Source organism: Giraffa tippelskirchi, chromosome 1 (assembly GCF_054371585.1).
Source record: "Giraffa tippelskirchi isolate mGirTip1 chromosome 1, T2T-mGirTip1v1.2.pri, whole genome shotgun sequence".
In the NCBI taxonomy this organism is placed as follows: domain Eukaryota; kingdom Metazoa; phylum Chordata; class Mammalia; order Artiodactyla; family Giraffidae; genus Giraffa; species Giraffa tippelskirchi.
Window position 1 is genome coordinate 150,141,936 of NC_137275.1, and position 17,060 is coordinate 150,158,995.

The 17,060-nt window shown below is 40.7% G+C and overlaps 2 long non-coding RNA genes across 2 annotated transcripts in view; one reads left to right on the plus strand and one right to left on the minus strand.

The window, feature by feature from the left end:
• Positions 1 to 17,060, plus strand: part of LOC145538360 (uncharacterized) — a 342,784-nt gene that overhangs the window by 225,136 nt on the left and 100,588 nt on the right. The window lies entirely within an intron of this gene.
• Positions 4,591 to 16,977, minus strand: LOC145503934 (uncharacterized). Its single transcript, XR_014052143.1, has 3 exons — positions 16,881 to 16,977; positions 7,634 to 7,797; positions 4,591 to 6,830 (listed from the first exon to the last, which is right to left on the minus strand). It is a non-coding gene; the product is annotated as an uncharacterized LOC145503934 (long non-coding RNA).

The window sequence follows — 17,060 nt, forward strand, 5'->3', positions numbered from 1 at the left end:
CCAGAGTGTCGGAGATGGGCTCAGGAGGCATCCAGGGCGATACTGCAACCAATCCCGGAGAGGCTGGTGGGAGTCGGTGAGGGGGTGGGGTGGAGGGTAGTTCTCTTTTCTTTGCAAAGGGCAGGGCACACTGGAATGGGTTTGCCTGAAGAGAGGGGCCAGTGCCTTAGAAAACATTGAGGTTCCCCGGGGAGAGGTTGTAAATCTCCTGCTGCACTGTACCCATATCTGCAGCAAGTCTCCAAGGTGTACAGCCTCTGACATGCTGGAACAAAGTAAGTAAGGAATTTCAGGATAAGGATTGGCTCTAAGGGCTGGGTCAGTCGGGCTGGGGCAAGAAGCGGGGCTGGGTGCAGGTCACGGCTGGATGATATATATACACACACGGAGAAGGCAATGGCACCCCACTCCAGTACTCTTGCCTGGAGAATCCCATGGACAGAGGAGCCTGGTGGGCTGCAGTCCATGGGGTCGCACAGAGTCAGACACGACTGAGCGCGACTTCACTTTCACTTTTCACTTTCATGCATTGGAGAAGGAAATGGCAACCCACTCCAGTGTTCTTGCCTGGAGAATCCCAGGGACGAGGGAGCCTGGTGGGCTGCCATCTATGGGGTCGCACAGAGTCGGACACGACTAAAGCGACTTAGCAGCAGCAGCATATATATATACCACATCTTCTTTATCTATTCATCTGTTGAGGGGCATTTAGATTGTATCCAGGAACTTGAGCAAATTTAATCAGCTATTTTCAGAGGAACTTCTGTAACAGTTTAGAGAGATAATCTCTCAGTGTTTCCACTTACCCCCAGATCTTATGTAGCTCTTCCATGAAGGGAAATTGAGCTATAAAAGAAGAGGTCATTATTAACACATTTTTAATGCCTTCCCTGGCTTACCTACCCCAGACATAATGGACCTCTCATATCCAGTATATTCTGAGATACTTGGAGACCTAAGGTGAGCCAGAGAAGCTGAGGTTCAGTTTTGTTTCTGATGAATGGAACTGAGTGGCACTCTTCCCCTCCCAACTACCCTGCCCAAGAATCTACTGCACCCACACATTTATATCAAAGACAAAGATGAGAATCCAAATAGGATATTTGAAACATCTTCAGCAAGAATAAGCTTGGAAAACTGAAAGCATTTATTTTAAGAAGTAGCAGAAGATGCTTGAAAGAAAAACAGTTCACTCAGAAATGCAGCCAGGGTGCTGGAGGAGAATGAGGGGCCATCTTGAGCACTGGAACTGGAGCTTGCAACCCAGCTGGACTCAGTCCAAGGTGATGTTCCTGCTGAGGTTGTCTTGGATGCTGTGCTCTAAAGCAGTGCACTCAAGCTGTAAAATACCTAAAGAAACACTCCAAAACAGGTCTCTTAGTAGTTAAGTAGAAGTATGGGAGCCTTTTCTCAATTTAGAGCAAACTACTGGTTTTGGGTTGGGGGGTTGGGCGTAAGTCTTAGTGACACTGATGCCTGGAGATATGGATGAGGTCTGTGTTCTGGAACAGAGGGTGAGGGCAGAATGGTTGCTCAGCCCATGAGTGGCAGCAGTGAGGACAGCTGGACCCACAAGTTCCACTTTGACCAGCCATGACTTGTGAAGAATCTAGAGTCAGCAACTGAAGGAAGGGTGGCTGAGGCACCCAAGGATGAAGAGGCTTCTGGGGATGTCCACAAAGCCCTGTGAACTTTGCAAGATTTCTTCAGTGAGCTGGGATGTTTTCACTGTCTGAAAAAATGTTTTAACTTTCTATCTGCATCAACATGAGTAATTCTCAAAAACAAAATGTTGAGTGAAAAAAGCAGATTGCAAAAGGGTAAGTACAATATGCCACCATTTTCATATATGTTTAGAATGCATGACACACTAGAATATATTTTTTATGCATGCATATACATATATTCGGGGTAAACATTTTCAAAGCAGGGATGAAGATTACAGATTGCTTCAGGATGTAGGATGCTAGCTACCTCTGAGAAGATTATCTCTGAGATAATCTGAACCTGGATGAGGGTGTACTATGCTTCAACTTTATTCATTACATTTCCCCCCTGAAACATTCTGAAGCAAATCTGGCACAATTCTAATTTGTTATATTTAGGCAATGGGTTCTATTTCCCTCTTCTTTCTAACGTATTTGAAAAGTTTTGTCGTTAAATATTTTTCAAATAGAAAAAAAAATAAGGCTTAGTTGTTGCTTTAAAATATTTGTATACACAGACTGATGAGGTCTGGGGCCTTTAGGCTACACTTATAACTTTGTTATTATTAATGAAAAGGGTTAAGTTTTCCCAAGTATCTACTTTCTGTGAGGATTAGACATATGAAAAGTTTCAGTTTTATAATTTGGCTGCATTTGAGTTATACATACACAAAAAGTTATCTTTAATTGCTGGGAAAGTAGGAATGTGATTTGTTTTTTTTTCATTATTTATGCATAGCTCAACAGCAACTAAGATCATGATGTTCAACTTCTGAAAACTTTTCCTTTAGGATAAGGTAAAGTGTAAAAGTGTTCAGACTCCAAAAATGATAATGCATAGTAAAGTTCTGATTGAAAGGGGAACTAGCTTATGAGAGAAGTCTGATTGTAATTTAAAGTACTGGCTACCCAACCAGGAATGCTATTATCTATTACTCCACTTCAGACTAAGCTATTTGCCTCTACATATGTGTGCCACATCTTTGACACAGGTTTTTGATTTCTGTTGCTTTTATTTCAAATAAATAGGACAGAAAATAAAATCCTAATTAAGTGATTCCTTAACTTAGAAGAAAATCCAAAGGCTTGAATTTTGCATTTTCAGTATCCTAGTATTCCTCCCTCCATTACCGTTGACCATTATCGGGGATGGAAATCAAGTAGATTAGCTACATTTTGTTAAGGCATGAGCCTCATAATCCTGAGATGAGAAAGAGTAGGAAACTTTTCTTTCATTCTAACACGTAGGACAGGAAACCAAATGGAAAGGGATTACAGAGTTGAGGGGGGGAGGAAAGTTATAGTTTATTTCCCCATGTGTGGGTGTGTATTTTTCTTGGCAGGGGGCAGCTCTTATAACCAAACATTTAGTCTTTGCTAACAAGGCTGTGGAAGTTAGTCCAGTGGTCTTGGGCAAAGACAGCAAGTGCTTCAGATCCCCTCCTGCCCTCCACTTCTACATACTTTCTTGACACCAGAATCTCATTCTGACTTTCCCATTCCACCTCTAAAATGATGACCCCTCCTGGAAACGTCTTTCATCTTATCTACCTCATACACCCATACACACTTATTGAGAGTCATTGCATCGTATATGGTTTTGCTAATAACAATTTCATGGATCTTCTTCTCTTATTTAAGAAGACTGCAGTTTCCTTGAGGGCAGAGACCTCATGATGTTTTTCATTTTATTTTGTTTTGTTTTAATTCACATAGCAGTACCAGTAAACCAGACAAAAAGGAAAAGCCTAGGCACGCCTGGGAAGACTGTACCTCCTTTACAGAGAGGAGATGGAGGCATTGTGGGTGGGGTGCTTTATCCAGGGGATGTGGAGCGAGGGTACTGGAGTGAGTACATCCCCTGAGTCCTGTTGGGACTGGAGCCCTGCCCTGGTCTCAAGAACGCTAGGTTAGGAGTCTGAAAGTCTCCCTTCTCCAGGTCTTGCCTCTGTAAAAGTTAGCTTGATATCATGGGAGACCAGAAACTTTGAAGTCAGACCGATCTGAATGCCTTCAATTAGGGGAGCTGACTCACCTTATCATGCCTCAATATACTCATCTCTAAAACTGAGATGATAAAACTACCAGATAAAGTTTGGTGACGATCTTTCTGACTGGAGTAGTTTTATGTACGCAGCTGAGCAACAGCAGATGCTCAGTAAACATTGGTTCACTTCTTCTCTCTACCGGGCCTTACTATTTGGCAGCTGTTATCAGCTTCATATATTTCAAGCTTCAGTACTTAAATATTTTCTAAACTAAACCAAATTATAAAACATGCCACCTGCAAATTGTTCTCTTTTCTCCTGAACTTCAGTTATTTAGTTCTTCACCTGCTTTATCTACTGTATTTAGATATCAGTGGTAATTCAATTTGCACCCCAAATTTTCATGTCATCAGGACTTTATAATTTGAACTGGAGCCTATCCTTTTTGACAGTCAGCCATATTCGTACTCCATCCTCAAAACACACATTCCCACATTTCTTCCCTTTCCCACTGAGCCAGTGCTGGGATGCCCAATGGCTATGCCTGCCCTGACACTTCCTTTTATGATTACAGCTGAGATAAGATTAGAATCCAGCTCCCCTAAAACTTGTCAACTGCTCCTTATATGCTGCCTGTCCACACTAGATACCTCTTAAATAGATGCTTAATGATCTGTTGAGATATAGAGAGATGGACCAGACCAAAACAGATGAACCTGTGACTGATGGTGAGTGGGTGGAAGACTGTAAATGTATGGAGAAGATGATGAGGGTGTTGGCATATTGAGTAGGAAACAAAGTACTGAGCTGGGATATATTGAATAGACTCTGTTCTACTGACAGTCTGGAGGTGGTAAGTAATATAGTATAATTTAAAAGGTAGTATGAAGGTGTAGTTTCTTTCTAAAAAAGGACTGCTCAATTTATTTAGGCTGTAAGTGGATCTACTTCTTAATATGGCCTTCTGCCAGCATTAATTTATCCACTTTTTCATTTGCATTCAACAAACAGATTGAGCAACAAATATGGTTCAATTTACGCACCTCCTCCAATTTCCTTGGCCTCACTCGTCTCCCAGGCCCTTGACCACTCGGTCATAGAGAGCTCTTTCTGCCAACAGTACTGCTATGGCTGCAGCTTCAGTTACTCATCTGTGGGAAACACACACTTTCTCAGTCTCTCCCAGTGGTGCTGAGCTCTGGCACTATTGCTGTGATGTCACTTGTGATGGAAACACATCAATCTGGAACCCAGGCTTGACCTGACCAGATCCATTCAGCTTCCTCTTTCTCCTAGCACTCAAGAACTCAAATGAAGCCCCACAACACAGGCACAGAAGAAATCTGGCTTCCCCAGCGGTTGCCTAGACACGCAGGGTGGTAGTATAAGAGCTTGAGTAGTGAACTCCCTGTTGGAGAACCTTGATGATTGAGAGAAAAGAGATCCTTTCCTTTCCCCCCTCTCTTCCATGATTCCAAGGCATGATGATTGTGTTTAGCTCATCTGGAAACACCTCTGATGGCTGAGCAACTGGCTGTGTGTCTGGTGAAGCTGCAGGTGGTTTGGTAATGGAGAGACCTGACAGTGATCTGACATTCATTTCTCCTTCATCTTTATTTCACTTCTTTTTCTCTCAGTCTTGCTGTCCTGGGATGTGTTCTCCCAGTAAAGGATTGACATATTAGGATTGCCTTGAGGATCTCTCTATGGAACCCATCCCATCCAAGACAAGCCAGCAAAGAGAACCCAGTGCTAAGTATGATACATAAAGTGGTGAACAAGGCAGACAGTTTTCGGTAGAGTGGAATAGGCAGGGGAGACACTACCAAACTAAAACACAAAAAAGTACAATTTGTAATCAGTGCTATAAAGGAAAGAAATTGACTCCCAGTAGGTAATAGTAGTGATGTGGGGGGCGGGGGAGATGAAATGAAATTAAAGATGGAATTTTCAGAAGATCTCTCCAAGGAGGTTATGTTTAAATTGAGACATGAAGCCTTAGAAGGAGCCAGGCATGATAGGAGAAGTTGTTGTTGTTGTTCAGTCACCCAGTCATATCCGACTCTGCAACTCCATGGACTGTAGCACACCAGGCCTCCCTGTCCCTCAACATCTCCCAGAGTTTTCCTAAGTGTTCATTGCATTGGTGATGCCATTCAGCCTTCTCATCTTCTGGTGCCCTCTTTCCCTTCACCCTCAATCTTTCCCAGCATCATGAATTTTTCCAATGAATTGTCTGTTCTCATCAGATGACCAAAATATTGGTGCTTCAGCATCCATCCTTCCAGTGAATATTCAGGGTTGACCTCCCTTAAGATTGACTGGTTTGATCTCCTTGCTGTCCAAAGGACTTTCAGGAATCTTCTCCAGGACCACAGTTCGAATGCATCAACTCTTTGACATTGCCTTCTTTATGCTCCAGCTCTCACAACTGTCCGTGGCAACTGGGAAGACCATAGTCTTGACTACATGGACCTTTGTTGGCAGAATAATGTCTCTGCTTGTCGATATACTGTCCACGTTTGTCATGACTTTCCTGCCAAGAAGCAATTGTCTTCTCATTTCATGGCTGCAGTCACTGTATACAGTGATTTTGGAGCCCAAGAAGAGGAAATCAGTTACTACTATTTTTCCCTTCTATTTGCCATGCAGTATTGGGAGCAGATGCAATGATCTTACGGTTTTTGTTTGTTTGTTTGTTTGTTTGTTTTAATATTTTGTCTCAAGCTGGCTCTTTCACTCTCTTTCTTCACCCTCATCAAGAGGCTCTTAGTTCCTCTTCACTTTCTGCCATTAGAGTGGTATCCGCAAATATGAGGTTGTTGATGTTTCTCCTGTCTATCTTGATTCCAGCTTGTAACTCATCCAGCTTGGCATTTCTCATGATGCACCCAGCAGATAAGTTAAACAAAGAGGGTGACAGCAGACAGCCCTGTCATACTCCTTTCTCGATCTTGCATCTTGAACCAATCAGTTGTTCCAACTGATAGGAGCAGACAGAAGAGAATTCTCAGCTACCAGAGGCAGGACCCTAAAGCAACAACAGGCTTTGGGTGTTAGGGACCTTCAAAGAAGATAGGGATGTTATGGGTTGGCACCAGAGGTATTTCCAGATTTTTTAGTATGAACAAAGCACCTACAAATAGACAAAAAAAAGAAGTATGGTTGCATCATGATCAAGGTGAAAAGTGACCGACTTGAGGCTAGGGAGAATGCAGGAGCCAGATGGGGACTTTATCAACTATTCAATCAGATTGGATTTTAACCCAAGTGCCACTGAAAACACAAAAATGTTTTCAGCAGAGATGCTATGGTAGAATGCAGCAGAATCTTGATTCCAATTCAGGATTCTCCTTAATGTATCTGAACAGAACATTTTACTTGTAACTCTAATAATAAAAGAACAAAAAAAAAGGATGATGGGAATAAATACATGGGATTAAATTTTATAACCTGTACTATGAGTTAGCACAAGCATACATCTACTTGTATGTCAAATATAAGTAGAAATATAGAGTGTGAGTTGGCTTGCAACCACCACTCTCTCCCCTCTAGGAAACTGTGATCTATCATAATACTACTTTTCCTTTGTCCAGCTGGTCTAGCAATGTTTGTGGATCCGATTCATTTTGTACTTTGCTCTTGTCTTCATCCATGTTGTTTTGATTATTTCCTTGTACTCAAGAAAGTTCTCAGTATTTGTGGCTGTAGTTTCTTAAAGTACAGAGCCTCTTCCCCCTCATTTAGAATTTCTCATTAACTGTAGTTCTATTGCTATGGCTGTCATTAGTGCAGTCTGCTAATTCACAAAATCACGGAAGTACGGAAATACATTTTGCTAATGTGCACTGCAGAATGTCCTCTACAGAATGCCTCCTATATAATGTCATTTACAAAATGCCTGCTGCAGCTGCCAGGGAAGGGCTTTTATAGACTAACCTGGATTAGGATGATGGCGATATATCTTCTAGGCAGAGAAAGCTCTAAAGGCTTTTCTTTGTGGTGGTTACGTATTTTCAACTATCTCATCTTCCCAAATTGCTTCTCAGAAGTTAGATTTTTAGCCATCTCATGTTTTCGAAAGAGCTGGCAAGACTTTTTTCCTAGAATAGTTTCACAAAGCAACAATTCACAAAAATTAAAACTAAATAGTGACATCACACCAAGTCATCACCAGGTAGAATTAACAGTCACCAGTGTCATACTTGTTTGGAGGGAGGAGGGGAGAGTGAGCAACAGGATTGTTGAATTATCAAATGTATTTTTTTTTCTGGCCAGAAATTACACCATGGAGATTTATCCCTTCCCCTTGGAAAAAAGTTTGTTCGACTCAAGGAATAAGTTAGCAATACCTAGCATGAATTTGTCTGTCATGTTGATTTCTGGAAGACAGTTGCTTCAGATGAAATGGGACAAGGGAAAGACTTTGATAGTCAAAACGCAGTCTTGGAAAGGCAGTGCTACCAGGGAGGTCCATAAACAGAGATGAGGGGAATGCTGGATGCCCACGGGAGGTGGTTGCTGTGTTGGTGGTGCTGAAAGCAAAGATGGTTGTGCGCCAAATTCTAACTTGAGACTTTTGCCTCAGGCAACACTGTTAGTATTTCAAGTCCCATCAAAGAACATTTCTCTTCAAGTAGGTGTGGCTTCAGTGATAACAAAGGAAACAACACTGGTGGAGAAAAGATGATCAGAACAAGCCTCAAAGAGGCAAAACACCAAGGGAAAAGTTATTAACATTTCTTGAAGAATGAACCACTAAGAATTAAAAAAAAAACTTAATGGAAATGATAAAATGGAAATAATTTACAGAGAGATAGTTTTATCAAGTGCATCATGTGCCTCCCTAACTCTTCTCAGACTTTCTGCCTCCCTGCTGATTTGAGGAAATAGAGCTAAAATATATCTAATTCGAAATAAAAAGTGTTACAGGCTAGAATGCGTTTCATGTTGGGAACGTTTTGTGCTCGTCTGGGATAACTGAAGTAAAGGTTTGAGAAGAGCTCTCTGTGGAGGGAATAGAGAAGTTGAGCCATAACCCTTTGAGTAATCAAAATAATATTCTGACCCTTATGAAGGAATCATTATTTCACAAGGAAGAATATGCAATGTCTTTGGCTTAACTAATTTCTAGAAATAATCTAATTTTTAAATGGCCTATTTAATAAAACCAAAATCTGTTGAAATAAAATAAATGGATTAAGTGAAAAATTATGTGTTGCTCACATATAGCATATAACTTGATAAAGACATAGGACTGGATGTATATACTAAAATTGCGCACATTTGCATGTATACGTATGGATCTCATTAAAGTATACACCTGTGATTTACACACACACACACACACACACACACACCTCAGGATTCTTTGTCATTAGTGCCACATGTTGGGCTGTTTTGACCCCTCCTGATTTTTGACCCTCTTTTTTACCTTAAACTTGTTTTTATACTGAGAAGTGCTCGACCCTGAATCCATCTACATCTGGCTTCCATTTGATCTGTGGTTTGTGGGCACTACCTAGCCCTTTATATTGTTTGTCAAACATGTCTACACCTTCCTAATCCCAGCTGCTCACAATGTCTCCAAAATTTGGTTCCGAGAATTATCCTGAAGTGAGCACATGGAACTTCTTACCTCCAGACTGGTTGAACAGGGATCTAAAATTTAGTCAGATGTCTGACTTCCCCCGGAGAAGGCAATGGCACCACACTCCAGTACTCTTGCCTGGAAACTCCCATGGATGGAGGAGCCTGGTGGGCTGTAGTCCATGGGGTCGTGAAGAGTTGGACATGACTGAGCGACTTCACTTTCACTTTTCACTTTCATGCATTGGAGAAGGAAATGGCAACCCACTCCAGTGTTCTTGCCTGGAGAATCCCAGGGACGGGGGAGCCTGGTGGGCTGCCGTCTATGGGATCGCAGAGTCAGGCACGACTGAAGCGACTTAGCAGCAGCAGCAGCTGACTTCCCCAGACCAACTTTAGTAAACTTGGCTGCTTTATTTGTATAATCCAGTTATAGAGCTTCTGTCACATACCATATATCAATAATCTGATCAGATCTGCTGTGTTAATTGTCATGTATACAAAGATGAACAAAGTGCAGTATTTAATCCTCAAGAACATTGTAGGAAAGAGAAACATAGAAAGAAATAATTTCAATACAGTTTAATAAGCACGGGGTAGCAATTGACCACAAGGTAAGAAGAAGCACAAAGAAAAGGGAATAGTCAACTCTACTTCTAGGTAAGTGATCATTCTTTTCAGTTTGCTTAGGAAAGTCCTGGTTTATGACTCCTGTCCTGACTTCCATTAGACTTAGTATTATTCTCTCCTCGTTTCGTTCTTCAGTGTGTCCCAGTTTAGACAAAAAACATTATATGGTGACCCTACTTAGAGTGGAGTATCCAAACACACTTCATAAGAAGATGTAAGAAATGAGATCAAAATTATGGGAAGGACGTTGCCAATTTGATGAGGCAGAGATAGCAATTACCAGCAGAGAAAAGAGGCCCAGTAACCTGAGCGATGTGTGCACCTGGAGAATGCCATGAAGTCACCTGACTGTGCTGCATGGGGAAGGGCCGGAGTGCTAAGGATTGGAGAAGCACCAGGGGCCGGCACTGGGGAGTCTTCTCTGCAATACCAACGCATTTAAGCTTTTTCTTACAGAGTCACATCAAAGTGTTTAACCAAAAGATTAACCTGGTTAATTTGCATTTTAGTAACATAGAAATAATATGCAGAATAGACGAGTAGTGAATAAAATTTTAGGCAGAATAATTAGGAAACTATTGTAATAATCCACACAAGAGGTACCGAGGGCCTAAGTTGAAGCAGAAGCAGTGAGGATAGAGAAAAGATTTTAAGGCTACTCCTAAAGGAGTTGATAGATGTTAAAGGCTTATCTGATTTGGAGGATAGGAGAAAAAGAAAATTGTAGATCATACTCAGTGGGTGGTTGGACATATAGATCAGGAGCTCAGAAAAGTAGCATGGGCTCCAAGTGAATAAAAATAGGAAGGTCTGAAATGCATAGAGGAAGAGTCCAAAGCTGGAGCCTGTTCTTCTAACTTTATTAGGACAATGTGAGAATGTGGGATAACAAAATGGAAACAGCTTTGGGGAAAAAAGTTTCAAGAGATTCATATGACAAATTAGTTTTAGTTAAATAATGATGGTGAATGTTGGCACCATAACTTGAATTACCAGCGTGATTTTTGTTATTTATTGACTATCTTGTTCTTTTTGAATGTGTTATCACTGAAATTCTATTCTATAATAAGGATTTCTTCAGACAGAATAAAAGTGTTCTCCCTTCAAAGATCCATTTTTCGATGATTAATATGTATAATTAAAGGTATTGGTAAAGGTCCCAGTCACAGTACATGAGTCAGCAGTAAGCCATATTTATGGTAGCGTGTATAACCCCCACCCTCCTTGTATTTGGGCAAAAGTAAAATGCCCTATTGGAAGAGCATCTTAAAGTGATCACAATCAAGTAAAAGAAAAGTTGAAGTGCTTATTTCTACTAACAAAAACAGACCTCTAGAATAAAGTCTTAAATCTTCCAAAACCTTTACATGAATCTTTTAGAGTTATGTTTCTAAATTTGGCCCATTTTTAGGTGAGACTTAAAATGTTCAAAAAAAGAAAATGATTAATATTTATTATTGCTTATATTCATTCTGTATATTATATTTATACATTTTTATATTGCTTGTACTGGTCTGTAAGTAAATTTTAAATACATATGTTTAGGTAATGAAAGTATTTAAATTATAGTACATAAATATTTCCTCCCAAATATAAACTCATACTAAGGCTGAGGTTTTCTAAATGTTCTAATTAATTACTGTATTTTCAAGTTGTCACATTCAAATAGGAGAAATATTTTGTAGTTTCTGAGGATAAGTTTTGAAGCACTGTTTGAAGATTAAAGACTTTAAATTATCAGGGTGAAGCTTTCTCAGGTTCAGTTCAGTAGCTCAGTCGTGTCCAATTCTTTGTGACCCTATGGACTGCAGCATACGATATCAATAATTTACACCTTAATTTCACTATCTTGGACTAAACAAATTAGAAATGTGTGCTAATTCAGATAATACTTATAAATAAATTGATACATAATGAAGCTGAAAAACAATTGAATTATTTTTTAATTATCAAAGTTGTATTCACCAAGGAGAACTAGTTTAAAAGCAGTCGAATTAATACTTTTTTAAAAAAGAAAATCAAAGGATGAAGTAATACTAAAATGTTCCAAATGCTTTCAGCTTCTGTTCTCAGAAAATAATTTTCAGAACAACTCTATTTTTCATATATTATGTTATCTAAAATCAATGTGGCTTATAATATTGGGTTGGCTAAGAAGTTCATTCAGATTTTTCTATTACATCTTATGAAAACACTGAAACAAACTTTTTGGCCAACCCAATATTTTGTAAGTGTTTTATATTTATTTGGTGATATCCATTTATATCTTAGTGTAATATAAATACAGCAAGCAAAAATATTTTCAAAAAGCATTTTAAAATTTAGTAGTTTAATTAAATAAAATCAGCTCCCTCTTTCCTACTCTTGAAAATGAAAGTGAAAGTCACTCAGTTGTGTCCTACTCTTTGCAACCACATGGATTACACAGTCCATGGACTTCTTCAGGCGAGAATACTGGAGTCGGTTGCCATGCACCTCTCCAGGGGAATCTTCCCAACCAGGGATCAAACCCAGGTCTCCCACATTGCAGGCAGATTCTTTAACACCTGAGTCACCATTCTTTAATGGCTAAGCCCAACTCTTATCCATAATTAATTAAATATTACTATATTATATAATCTTTGATCAATTGCTTTTCTTTGTGTAGGGTGATGAGGATTACTAGAGTGTGTCTCCAAGATCTCCCCCAGAACTAACATACTCATTGTTTTCTGAGAGTGATAGCTGCTGAGGCTAGTAACTAGGTTTCTCTCTGGTAATTGCCTTTGGCTGAAAACACTGTCTCTCTCAAGATTACACCCCTTTCCTTGTTGTTGTTGTTTAGTCAATAAGTCGTGTCTGATTCTTTGTGACCTCGTGGACTGCAGCAGGCCAGGCTTTTACAGATGTTACAAAGACTTGTCACAGAGAAGTACCAAGGATTATTTCCTTTGCCTAAATCTAGGACTTCTCTGAATGACCACCTCAGGTCCCAAGCGCTCAGTGGGATCCACTGATAACTCTATTGTAGCTGCATCATGGTTTCAGTCCTTTTTTCCTTACCATCCTGGAAGTATTCCTCCTGGGAATATTACCCTGTAAATCACCTAGATGAAAATCTCAGTATCTCACTGTCTCCTGGGGAAAACAACAATTAGTGTTAGTAATAGTCTGATGAAGCTGGTCCTAAAATGGGATTTTGGAACAAGATTTCATCACTGGTAGTAGGTAGATGCTATGGACTGAATTATACCCCTGCCCCCTGCCAAATTAATGTTTTGGATCCATAACTCTAATGTGACTGTGTTGGCGATATGGCTTTTAGGAGATAATTAAAGTTATAGTCAAAAGAACTGGATTCTAACCCAATGGGATTGATGGCTCTGTAAGAAAAGGAAGAGATAGACATCTCTCTTTCTTTACCATGTGAGAACACAAGAAAGCAGTCATCTGCAAGCTAGAAAAAAAACTATCAGAAGACCCTAACCATGTCAGCTCTCTCACCGCAAACTTCCAACCTCCAAAACTGTAAAAACAATAAATTTCTTTATTATTTCAGCCACTAAGTCAATGGTGTTTTGCTATGGCAGCCTGAGCAGAGTAAGACAGGGTCTTATTGATAACCTTGGTAGGCAATAGCTGAGCAGTTGTTAAAACTTATACAGGGTGGATTCAGATTGATACTGGTAAAAGGAAATGCCTGGGTCAGTGCAATGTTTCAAGTATTGGAATAGTTTTGGTGATATAGTAGTCATAAAGAGTATGAAATCAGATGGGTTTTTTTCTAGGAGCCATTGGCACATTGGAGAAAACATAAAATTTAAGGGCAATCATCACCTTAAGGTAAGATATAAAACTTAGAGGCATCACTGAGGGCCTATGAAGAGATATTTTGCTTCTTCTAGAAGCAGAAAAAGGTGAGACTCAAGAATGGATATTTACTAAAAGGATATAAGAGGACCAAAGATGGTTGAATTCTCAACTCCAGCAAGTCTGTTATTCCAAGGTCAGGTCTCTGATTAGCAGAGTGGGATCCTGAGATTTGAAAGGGGAATCTGTATCAGTGAATTTAAAAATCATGAATTCCTAGATTTCCCTGTCCCCCTCTGTAAGAGTGGTCCTTGCTTCCTGCAATGGCTATCTTTCTCCTTTTGTTTGAAAATGATGCAGGTGTCTCCATCTCATAAGACCATATAAACTCCTCTCAGAATCTAGCCCCCCTTTTCCAGTAGCCTCAAAACAAAAATACTTATATGTCACAACCTAACGGAAGCACAAAAGGGCTGAGCCTGATAGAGGACACAGACTAGACCACAAATAACTGGCAGATCAAGTAGCTGAGACAGTAATTGGATCCTCAGTGTCATGGGATCAAGAATTGGGGGTATAAAGTTGGCTAATGGAGAGTTTGCCAACATGAGAACAATTTTCAATGACACAGTCTTCAATATCCTGCTAATGACTCTACTGTCAACTTAAAGAAAGGAAGGTTCACCCTAAATGAAGTGGGGATACCAGAACTCCCACGGCAAGCAGCAGATGGTGGCATCAAGAGGCTGACAAAAGAGGACATGTTAAGTGAAATACTTCAAAAGACCAGCAAATCGTCCATCTGACTCGGTCCCATGGGAAATACCAGGGTATACACCACTTAACAGAAGATGAGGAATGAACTGTTGGGGAGGCACTGACATCATCTGAAACTTTGAATAAAAGAAATGATCATCAGAGATGCTGCTCCAGACAGAACTGGACTTCCAATGGCAATGCAGATGATAGAATTCCCAAATGATAGATGGCCAGGTGGCTTTCCAGAATAGGTGTAGATATAATGACAACACAGAGGCTTTTCTGGTAGCTCAGCTGGTAAAGAATCTGCCTGCAATTCAGGAGACCCCAGTTCAATTTATGGGTCAGGAAGATCCCCTGGAAAAGGGATAGGCTCCCCACTCCAGTATTCTTGGGCTTTCCTGGTGGCTCAGTCAGTAAAGAATCCGTCTTCAGTGCAGGAGATCTGAGTTCCATCCCTGGGTTGGGAAGATTCCCTGGAGAAGGGCATGGAAACCCACTCCAGTATTTTTGCCTGGAGAATCCCCATGAACAGAGGAGCATGGTGGGCTACAGTCCATGGGGTTGCAAAGAGTCGGACATGACTGAGCAACTAAGCACAGCACAGCACATAATGACAACATGGTCAATGTGACAGTCTAGGGTGCCTGGGTTGCATAAAATTATGGAGATGTTAGAATCCAGGGATAAGATATGTGGGCAGTTGCCAAGGGTATTAATCAGTCTGTGAAAAAAAAAATCCAAAAATGGTGAGCAACCACCCCAATAGTCATGATCCTTGTTGCCCCGTTTCCTAAATTAAATTGGTTTTCAAACTCAGAACCCACATATTGAAAAAGAGGCCAGATTCCCAGAAAGAAAGATGCTACCTCTCCACATCAGGTGGAATCTTTACTGGGGAAATTAAGATTCCTCAGTTCCCTCCACCCAAAAGTGTTGAAGCTGTATGCTTGGGTAACCATACATTAGGAAAAATGGAATACCCAGGTCCTTTCAGGTACTGTGGATACAAGGTCCAAGATGAAAGTGCCATTCCATTCCAGCTAATGGAGAAAGTAAAATATATTTAATCTTGGTGAAACTGCAGAAATTAGTGCTTTTGATAAGGTCCAAAAGATTGCAAAACTGGTGTCCCTGGTATATCCCCAATTCATGAGTCTTGTCACTGAAAAATGGATTCAGGAGGATGACACTAGTAGCCCCATTTTTCATGCCTTTGTCAGATGTGGTGTCTTTGCAAGCACAGAATAGCTCAGCCTTAGGATGTGGTCTGCAGCTGCTGAGCTGATGAACGCGTTCATTCTCAACCCTATCAGGAAAGAGGATGGGAAGCAGTTTGCCTTTACATGGAGCAGACAAAAGTATGCATATGCTCTCTTGCCCAGAGCTGTGTGAATCCCTCATCTTCTCTCATAATTAGTCCAAAGGGACATGGACTATCTGGACATTCTGCAGGGCATTGCACTGCAGGCTCAGGATATCAAAGGCATGATATTAATTGAACCGGAGTAACAAAAAGCAAGTATGTTAGATGCTCTGATTCCAGAGGAAGAGAGACAGACTTTATAAAGGGGTGAGCCATAACAGTAAAATCTTAGATAGCAGTGGAGCATGCAGGAGTGTCCCCCTGAAATTAAAAGAGGAATTACTGCTTTTTGCACCTCTGACCACTAAGAAGAAAACATAATGCTTGGTAGAACTTTTTGCATTCAGGAAGCATTGTGTTCCACTTTGGGAAAATTTCTCCAACCCATTTAATAAATCACATGGAAGGAGGCCAGCTTTGAAGGGACCTAGCAGGAAAGCTTTGTTGCAGGTCCAGGTTGTGATACAGATGACTCTCTTGCTTGAGCCATAAGATCTGGCAGATGCTGTCGTACTATGTAGGGTAGATAGTACGATACTAGAGATGTCACGGTGAAAGAGATGTTTTATGAAGTTCATGGAAAGCCACAATAGGAGAACTACAGTGCAGACCCATATGCCTCTGGAGCAAAGATGCACTATCTGTACCAGAAAAGTATAAACCATTCAAAAGATAGGTCTTTGCATGCCCCTGCTCTGGTAATAAGATAATAGGATGTGAAGTGACTTTGAGATCAGAATTTCCCATCATTGTTTGGATTCTGTCTGGTGCACTAAGTCATAAGGTGAGACAAACACAACAACAATCTCTTGTAAGATTGGGATTGGATATGAGTCAGGTTGACTCATGAATACAGTAGCTATGGTGGAGGGGCTGGAAGGTATATGTGAACTCAGAACTACAGGAGAGCTTCTGCTCTCCAAAGCTGATGTTGCATATCTGACCTACTGGTGCCAGAAACCAGTTGGCAACACCCTTAGAAGATCAACCAGCCACTTCATGGTGAGTTGATCCCATAGGATTGTTTCTACCTAAAAAGGAACAGCGGTTTACCTTGACTAGAATCAGCACATTGTGAGCGTGGATATGTTTTCTTCTGTTCCCCGGGCATTAGAACCTAGGAACCGACCAGGATCATGCATGATGTCACATTGGTCCAAGGGACTTACTTTACAGCAAAGGAGGGACCATTGTGACCAAGGGTCACACTAACACTGGTGATGACCAAGGGTC